This window comes from Carassius carassius, unplaced genomic scaffold, assembly GCF_963082965.1.
Source record: "Carassius carassius unplaced genomic scaffold, fCarCar2.1 SCAFFOLD_60, whole genome shotgun sequence".
Taxonomy (NCBI): Eukaryota; Metazoa; Chordata; class Actinopteri; order Cypriniformes; family Cyprinidae; genus Carassius; species Carassius carassius.
This window is the reverse complement of record NW_026775084.1, coordinates 500,001-507,500: the sequence shown is the minus strand read 5'-3', so window position 1 is coordinate 507,500 and position 7,500 is coordinate 500,001. Positions and strand designations below refer to the sequence as shown.

The 7,500-nt window shown below is 38.3% G+C and overlaps 13 non-coding genes across 13 annotated transcripts in view; all 13 read left to right on the top strand.

Annotated features, from left to right (window-relative positions):
• Positions 1 to 16: 16 nt before the first annotated feature.
• LOC132136226 (5S ribosomal RNA) lies at positions 17 to 135 on the top strand. Its single transcript, XR_009431122.1, has one exon. It is a non-coding gene; the product is annotated as a 5S ribosomal RNA (ribosomal RNA).
• Positions 136 to 219: 84 nt separating this feature from the next.
• LOC132136620 (5S ribosomal RNA) lies at positions 220 to 338 on the top strand. The gene has a single exon (XR_009431477.1). It is a non-coding gene; the product is annotated as a 5S ribosomal RNA (ribosomal RNA).
• Positions 339 to 824: 486 nt separating this feature from the next.
• Positions 825 to 943, top strand: LOC132136619 (5S ribosomal RNA). The gene has a single exon (XR_009431476.1). It is a non-coding gene; the product is annotated as a 5S ribosomal RNA (ribosomal RNA).
• Positions 944 to 1,447: 504 nt separating this feature from the next.
• Positions 1,448 to 1,566, top strand: LOC132136617 (5S ribosomal RNA). Its single transcript, XR_009431474.1, has one exon. It is a non-coding gene; the product is annotated as a 5S ribosomal RNA (ribosomal RNA).
• Positions 1,567 to 1,950: 384 nt separating this feature from the next.
• Positions 1,951 to 2,069, top strand: LOC132136616 (5S ribosomal RNA). Its single transcript, XR_009431473.1, has one exon. It is a non-coding gene; the product is annotated as a 5S ribosomal RNA (ribosomal RNA).
• Positions 2,070 to 3,339: 1,270 nt separating this feature from the next.
• On the top strand, positions 3,340 to 3,458 carry LOC132136011 (5S ribosomal RNA). The gene has a single exon (XR_009430920.1). It is a non-coding gene; the product is annotated as a 5S ribosomal RNA (ribosomal RNA).
• An 84-nt stretch (positions 3,459 to 3,542) lies between these two features.
• Positions 3,543 to 3,661, top strand: LOC132136615 (5S ribosomal RNA). Its single transcript, XR_009431472.1, has one exon. It is a non-coding gene; the product is annotated as a 5S ribosomal RNA (ribosomal RNA).
• A 498-nt stretch (positions 3,662 to 4,159) lies between these two features.
• LOC132136614 (5S ribosomal RNA) lies at positions 4,160 to 4,278 on the top strand. The gene has a single exon (XR_009431471.1). It is a non-coding gene; the product is annotated as a 5S ribosomal RNA (ribosomal RNA).
• A 497-nt stretch (positions 4,279 to 4,775) lies between these two features.
• LOC132136613 (5S ribosomal RNA) lies at positions 4,776 to 4,894 on the top strand. The gene has a single exon (XR_009431470.1). It is a non-coding gene; the product is annotated as a 5S ribosomal RNA (ribosomal RNA).
• An 814-nt stretch (positions 4,895 to 5,708) lies between these two features.
• LOC132136010 (5S ribosomal RNA) lies at positions 5,709 to 5,827 on the top strand. The gene has a single exon (XR_009430919.1). It is a non-coding gene; the product is annotated as a 5S ribosomal RNA (ribosomal RNA).
• Positions 5,828 to 5,911: 84 nt separating this feature from the next.
• LOC132136612 (5S ribosomal RNA) lies at positions 5,912 to 6,030 on the top strand. Its single transcript, XR_009431469.1, has one exon. It is a non-coding gene; the product is annotated as a 5S ribosomal RNA (ribosomal RNA).
• Positions 6,031 to 6,528: 498 nt separating this feature from the next.
• On the top strand, positions 6,529 to 6,647 carry LOC132136243 (5S ribosomal RNA). Its single transcript, XR_009431139.1, has one exon. It is a non-coding gene; the product is annotated as a 5S ribosomal RNA (ribosomal RNA).
• Positions 6,648 to 7,451: 804 nt separating this feature from the next.
• Positions 7,452 to 7,500, top strand: part of LOC132136009 (5S ribosomal RNA) — a 119-nt gene continuing 70 nt past the window's right edge. The window contains exon 1 of the ribosomal RNA XR_009430918.1: positions 7,452 to 7,500. This exon is cut by the window's right edge and continues 70 nt beyond it. This is a non-coding gene — a ribosomal RNA (5S ribosomal RNA).

Sequence of the window (7,500 nt, the reverse complement as noted above, 5' to 3'; positions counted from 1 at the left end):
CTTTGCAGCCTCGTTCGCTTACGGACATACCAGCATGGCTATGCCCGATCTCGTCTGATCTCGGAAGCTAAGCAGGTTTGGGCCTGGTTAGTACTTGGATGGGAGACCGCCTTGGAATACCAGGTGCTGTAAGCTTTTAGGTTTCCTTCTCTACTTATATAATGCACTGGCAGTTATAGTGGCTGATCTTTAAATAGCCCTCTCTTTGCAGCCTCCTTCGCTTACGGCCATACCAGCCTGGCTATGCCCGATCTCGTCTGATCTCGGAAGCTAAGCAGGTTTGGGCCTGGTTAGTACTTGGATGGGAGACCGCCTGGGAATACCAGGTGCTGTAAGCTTTTAGGTTTCCTTCTCTACTTATATAATGCACTGGCGGTTATAGTGGCTGATCTTTAAATAGCCCTCTCTTTGCAGCCCAGTACTTTTGGAATTTTTCAGTAATTATCTAAGAGTTTTGCATAAATAAAAAAAAAAAAAAAAAAAAAGAGTCAATGCCCAGTCTTAGAAAACCGAAACAGGTTTGGGCCTGTTTAGTAGTTTTGGAACTTTTCATTAATTGTCTAATAATCTAGCAAAAAAAAAAAAAAGAGTCAATGCCCAGTCTTAGAAAACCGAAACAGGTTTGGGCCTGGTTAGTACTTTTGGAAATTTTCAGTAATTATGTAATAAATTTGCAAAAAAAAAAATTAAATAAATAAAGAGTCAATGCCCAATCTCAGAATCTAAGCAGGTTTGGGCCCAGTTAGTACTTGGATGGGAGACTGCTTGGAAATACTGATTATAGTGGCTGTTCTTTAAATAGCCCTCTCTTTGCAGCCTCCTTCGCTTACGGCCATACCAGCCTGGCTATGCCCGATCTCGTCTGATCTCGGAAGCTAAGCAGGTTTGGGCCTGGTTAGTACTTGGATGGGAGACCGCCTGGGAATACCAGGTGCTGTAAGCTTTTAGGTTTCCTTCTCTACTTATATAATGCACTGGCGGTTATAGTGGCTGATCTTTAAATAGCCCTCTCTTTGCAGCCCAGTACTTTTGGAATTTTTCAGTAATTATCTAAGAGTTTTGCATAAATAAAAAAAAAAAAAAAAAAAAAAAAAAGAGTCAATGCCCAGTCTTAGAAAACCGAAACAGGTTTGGGCCTGTTTAGTAGTTTTGGAACTTTTCATTAATTGTCTAATAATCTAGCAAAAAAAAAAAAAAAAAAAAAAAAAAAGAGTCAATGCCCAGTCTTAGAAAACCGAAACAGGTTTGGGCCTGGTTAGTACTTTTGGAAATTTTCAGTAATTATGTAATAAATTTGCAAAAAAAAAAATTAAATAAATAAAGAGTCAATGCCCAATCTCAGAATCTAAGCAGGTTTGGGCCCAGTTAGTACTTGGATGGGAGACTGCTTGGAAATACCGATTATAGTGGCTGATCTTTAAATAGCCCTCTCTTTGCAGCCTCCTTCGCTTACGGCCATACCAGCCTGGCTATGCCCGATCTCGTCTGATCTCGGAAGCTAAGCAGGTTTGGGCCTGGTTAGTACTTGGATGGGAGACCGCCTGGGAATACCAGGTGCTGTAAGCTTTTAGGTTTCCTTCTCTACTTATATAATGCACTGGCGGTTATAGTGGCTGATCTTTAAATAGCCCTCTCTTTGCAGCCCAGTACTTTTGGAATTTTTCAGTAATTATCTAAGAGTTTTGCATAAATAAAAAAAAAAAAAAAAAAAAAGAGTCAATGCCCAGTCTTAGAAAACCGAAACAGGTTTGGGCCTGGTTAGTACTTTTGGAAATTTTCAGTAATTATGTAATAAATTTGCAAAAAAAAAATTTAAATAAATAAAGAGTCAATGCCCAATCTCAGAATCTAAGCAGGTTTGGGCCCAGTTAGTACTTGGATGGGAGACTGCTTGGAAATACCGATTATAGTGGCTGATCTTTAAATAGCCCTCTCTTTGCAGCCTCCTTCGCTTACGGCCATACCAGCCTGGCTATGCCCGATCTCGTCTGATCTCGGAAGCTAAGCAGGTTTGGGCCTGGTTAGTACTTGGATGGGAGACCGCCTGGGAATACCAGGTGCTGTAAGCTTTTAGGTTTCCTTCTCTACTTATATAATGCACTGGCGGTTATAGTGGCTGATCTTTAAATAGCCCTCTCTTTGCAGCCTAGTACTTTTGGAATATTTCAGTAATTATCTAAGAGTTTTGCATAAATAAAAAAAAAAAAAAAAAAAAGAGTCAATGCCCAGTCTTAGAAAACCGAAACAGGTTTGGGCCTGTTTAGTAGTTTTGGAACTTTTCACTAATTGTCTAATAACCTAGCAAAAAAAAAAAAAAAAAAAAAAAAGAGTCAATGCCCAGTCTTAGAAAACCGAAACAGGTTTGGGCCTGGTTAGTACTTTTGAAAATTTTCACTAATTGTCTAATAATCTTGCAAAAAAAATTAAATAAATAAAGAGTCAATGCCCAATCTCGGAAGCTAAGCAGGTTTGGGCCTGGTTAGTACTTGGATGGGAGACCGCCTGGGAATACCAGGTGCTGTAAGCTTTTAGGTTTCCTTCTCTACTTATATAATGCACTGGCGGTTATAGTGGCTGATCTTTAAATAGCCCTCTCTTTGCAGCCTAGTACTTTTGGAATATTTCAGTAATTATCTAAGAGTTTTGCATAAATAAAAAAAAAAAAAAAAAAAAGAGTCAATGCCCAGTCTTAGAAAACCGAAACAGGTTTGGGCCTGTTTAGTAGTTTTGGAACTTTTCACTAATTGTCTAATAACCTAGCAAAAAAAAAAAAAAAAAAAGAGTCAATGCCCAGTCTTAGAAAACCGAAACAGGTTTGGGCCTGGTTAGTACTTTTGAAAATTTTCACTAATTGTCTAATAATCTTGCAAAAAAAAAAAAAAAAAAAGAGTCAATGCCCAGTCTTAGAAAACCGAAACAGGTCTGGGCCTGTTTAGTAGTTTTGGAACTTTTCACTAATTGTCTAATAATCTAGCAAAAAAAAAAAAGAAAAAAAGAGTCAATGCCCAGTCTTAGAAAACCGAAACAGGTTTGGGCCTGGTTAGTACTTTTGAAAATTTTCACTAATTGTCTAATAATCTTGCAAAAAAAAAAAAAAAAAAAAGAGTCAATGCCCAGTCTTAGAAAACCGAAACAGGTTTGGGCCAGGTTAGTACTTTTGGAAATTTTCAGTAATTATGTAATAAATTTGCAAAATTTTTTTTAAATAAATAAAGAGTCAATGCCCAATCTCAGAATCTAAGCAGGTTTGGGCCCAGTTAGTACTTGGATGGGAGACTACCTGGAAATACCGATTATAGTGGCTGATCTTTAAATAGCCCTCTCTTTGCAGCCTCGTTCGCTTACGGCCATACCAGCATGGCTATGCCCGATCTCGTCTGATCTCGGAAGCTAAGCAGGTTTGGGCCTGGTTAGTACTTGGATGGGAGACCGCCTTGGAATACCAGGTGCTGTAAGCTTTTAGGTTTCCTTCTCTACTTATATAATGCACTGGCAGTTATAGTGGCTGATCTTTAAATAGCCCTCTCTTTGCAGCCTCCTTCGCTTACGGCCATACCAGCCTGGCTATGCCCGATCTCGTCTGATCTCGGAAGCTAAGCAGGTTTGGGCCTGGTTAGTACTTGGATGGGAGACCGCCTGGGAATACCAGGTGCTGTAAGCTTTTAGGTTTCCTTCTCTACTTATATAATGCACTGGCGGTTATAGTGGCTGATCTTTAAATAGCCCTCTCTTTGCAGCCCAGTACTTTTGGAATTTTTCAGTAATTATCTAAGAGTTTTGCATAAATAAAAAAAAAAAAAAAAAAAAAGAGTCAATGCCCAGTCTTAGAAAACCGAAACAGGTTTGGGCCTGTTTAGTAGTTTTGGAACTTTTCATTAATTGTCTAATAATCTAGCAAAAAAAAAAAAAAAAAAAAAAAAAAGAGTCAATGCCCAGTCTTAGAAAACCGAAACAGGTTTGGGCCTGGTTAGTACTTTTGGAAATTTTCAGTAATTATGTAATAAATTTGCAAAAAAAAAAATTAAATAAATAAAGAGTCAATGCCCAATCTCAGAATCTAAGCAGGTTTGGGCCCAGTTAGTACTTGGATGGGAGACTGCTTGGAAATACCGATTATAGTGGCTGATCTTTAAATAGCCCTCTCTTTGCAGCCTCCTTCGCTTACGGCCATACCAGCCTGGCTATGCCCGATCTCGTCTGATCTCGGAAGCTAAGCAGGTTTGGGCCTGGTTAGTACTTGGATGGGAGACCGCCTGGGAATACCAGGTGCTGTAAGCTTTTAGGTTTCCTTCTCTACTTATATAATGCACTGGCGGTTATAGTGGCTGATCTTTAAATAGCCCTCTCTTTGCAGCCCAGTACTTTTGGAATTTTTCAGTAATTATCTAAGAGTTTTGCATAAATAAAAAAAAAAAAAAAAAAAAAGAGTCAATGCCCAGTCTTAGAAAACCGAAACAGGTTTGGGCCTGTTTAGTAGTTTTGGAACTTTTCATTAATTGTCTAATAATCTAGCAAAAAAAAAAAAAAAAAAAAAAAAAGAGTCAATGCCCAGTCTTAGAAAACCGAAACAGGTTTGGGCCTGGTTAGTACTTTTGGAAATTTTCAGTAATTATGTAATAAATTTGCAAAAAAAAAAATTAAATAAATAAAGAGTCAATGCCCAATCTCAGAATCTAAGCAGGTTTGGGCCCAGTTAGTACTTGGATGGGAGACTGCTTGGAAATACCGATTATAGTGGCTGATCTTTAAATAGCCCTCTCTTTGCAGCCTCCTTCGCTTACGGCCATACCAGCCTGGCTATGCCCGATCTCGTCTGATCTCGGAAGCTAAGCAGGTTTGGGCCTGGTTAGTACTTGGATGGGAGACCGCCTGGGAATACCAGGTGCTGTAAGCTTTTAGGTTTCCTTCTCTACTTATATAATGCACTGGCGGTTATAGTGGCTGATCTTTAAATAGCCCTCTCTTTGCAGCCTAGTACTTTTGGAATATTTCAGTAATTATCTAAGAGTTTTGCATAAATAAAAAAAAAAAAAAAAAAAAAGAGTCAATGCCCAGTCTTAGAAAACCGAAACAGGTTTGGGCCTGTTTAGTAGTTTTGGAACTTTTCACTAATTGTCTAATAACCTAGCAAAAAAAAAAAAAAAAAAAAGAGTCAATGCCCAGTCTTAGAAAACCGAAACAGGTTTGGGCCTGGTTAGTACTTTTGAAAATTTTCACTAATTGTCTAATAATCTTGCAAAAAAAAAAAAAAAAAAAGAGTCAATGCCCAGTCTTAGAAAACCGAAACAGGTCTGGGCCTGTTTAGTAGTTTTGGAACTTTTCACTAATTGTCTAATAATCTAGCAAAAAAAAAAAAGAAAAAAAGAGTCAATGCCCAGTCTTAGAAAACCGAAACAGGTTTGGGCCTGGTTAGTACTTTTGAAAATTTTCACTAATTGTCTAATAATCTTGCAAAAAAAAAAAAAAAAAAAAGAGTCAATGCCCAGTCTTAGAAAACCGAAACAGGTTTGGGCCAGGTTAGTACTTTTGGAAATTTTCAGTAATTATGTAATAAATTTGCAAAAATTTTTTTAAATAAATAAAGAGTCAATGCCCAATCTCAGAATCTAAGCAGGTTTGGGCCCAGTTAGTACTTGGATGGGAGACTACCTGGAAATACCGATTATAGTGGCTGATCTTTAAATAGCCCTCTCTTTGCAGCCTCGTTCGCTTACGGCCATACCAGCATGGCTATGCCCGATCTCGTCTGATCTCGGAAGCTAAGCAGGTTTGGGCCTGGTTAGTACTTGGATGGGAGACCGCCTTGGAATACCAGGTGCTGTAAGCTTTTAGGTTTCCTTCTCTACTTATATAATGCACTGGCAGTTATAGTGGCTGATCTTTAAATAGCCCTCTCTTTGCAGCCTCCTTCGCTTACGGCCATACCAGCCTGGCTATGCCCGATCTCGTCTGATCTCGGAAGCTAAGCAGGTTTGGGCCTGGTTAGTACTTGGATGGGAGACCGCCTGGGAATACCAGGTGCTGTAAGCTTTTAGGTTTCCTTCTCTACTTATATAATGCACTGGCGGTTATAGTGGCTGATCTTTAAATAGCCCTCTCTTTGCAGCCCAGTACTTTTGGAATTTTTCAGTAATTATCTAAGAGTTTTGCATAAATAAAAAAAAAAAAAAAAAAAAAGAGTCAATGCCCAGTCTTAGAAAACCGAAACAGGTTTGGGCCTGTTTAGTAGTTTTGGAACTTTTCATTAATTGTCTAATAATCTAGCAAAAAAAAAAAAAAAAAAAAAAAAAAGAGTCAATGCCCAGTCTTAGAAAACCGAAACAGGTTTGGGCCTGGTTAGTACTTTTGGAAATTTTCAGTAATTATGTAATAAATTTGCAAAAAAAAAAATTAAATAAATAAAGAGTCAATGCCCAATCTCAGAATCTAAGCAGGTTTGGGCCCAGTTAGTACTTGGATGGGAGACTGCTTGGAAATACCGATTATAGTGGCTGATCTTTAAATAGCCCTCTCTTTGCAGCCTCCTTCGCTTACGGCCATACCAGCCTGGCTATGCCCGATCTCGTCTGATCTCGGAAGCTAAGCAGGTTTGGGCCTGGTTAGTACTTGGATGGGAGACCGCCTGGGAATACCAGGTGCTTTTAGGTTTCCTTCTCTACTTATATAATGCACTGGCGGTTATAGTGGCTGATCTTTAAATAGCCCTCTCTTTGCAGCCTAGTACTTTTGGAATATTTCAGTAATTATCTAAGAGTTTTGCATAAATAAAAAAAAAAAAAAAAAAAGAGTCAATGCCCAGTCTTAGAAAACCGAAACAGGTTTGGGCCTGTTTAGTAGTTTTGGAACTTTTCACTAATTGTCTAATAACCTAGCAAAAAAAAAAAAAAAAAAAGAGTCAATGCCCAGTCTTAGAAAACCGAAACAGGTTTGGGCCTGGTTAGTACTTTTGAAAATTTTCACTAATTGTCTAATAATCTTGCAAAAAAAAAAAAAAAAAAAGAGTCAATGCCCAGTCTTAGAAAACCGAAACAGGTCTGGGCCTGTTTAGTAGTTTTGGAACTTTTCACTAATTGTCTAATAATCTAGCAAAAAAAAAAAAGAAAAAAAGAGTCAATGCCCAGTCTTAGAAAACCGAAACAGGTTTGGGCCTGGTTAGTACTTTTGAAAATTTTCACTAATTGTCTAATAATCTTGCAAAAAAAAAAAAAAAAAAAAGAGTCAATGCCCAGTCTTAGAAAACCGAAACAGGTTTGGGCCAGGTTAGTACTTTTGGAAATTTTCAGTAATTATGTAATAAATTTGCAACATTTTTTTTAAATAAATAAAGAGTCAATGCCCAATCTCAGAATCTAAGCAGGTTTGGGCCCAGTTAGTACTTGGATGGGAGACTACCTGGAAATACCGATTATAGTGGCTGATCTTTAAATAGCCCTCTCTTTGCAGCCTCGTTCGCTTACGGCCATACCAGCATGGCTATGCCCGATCTCGTCTGATCTCGGA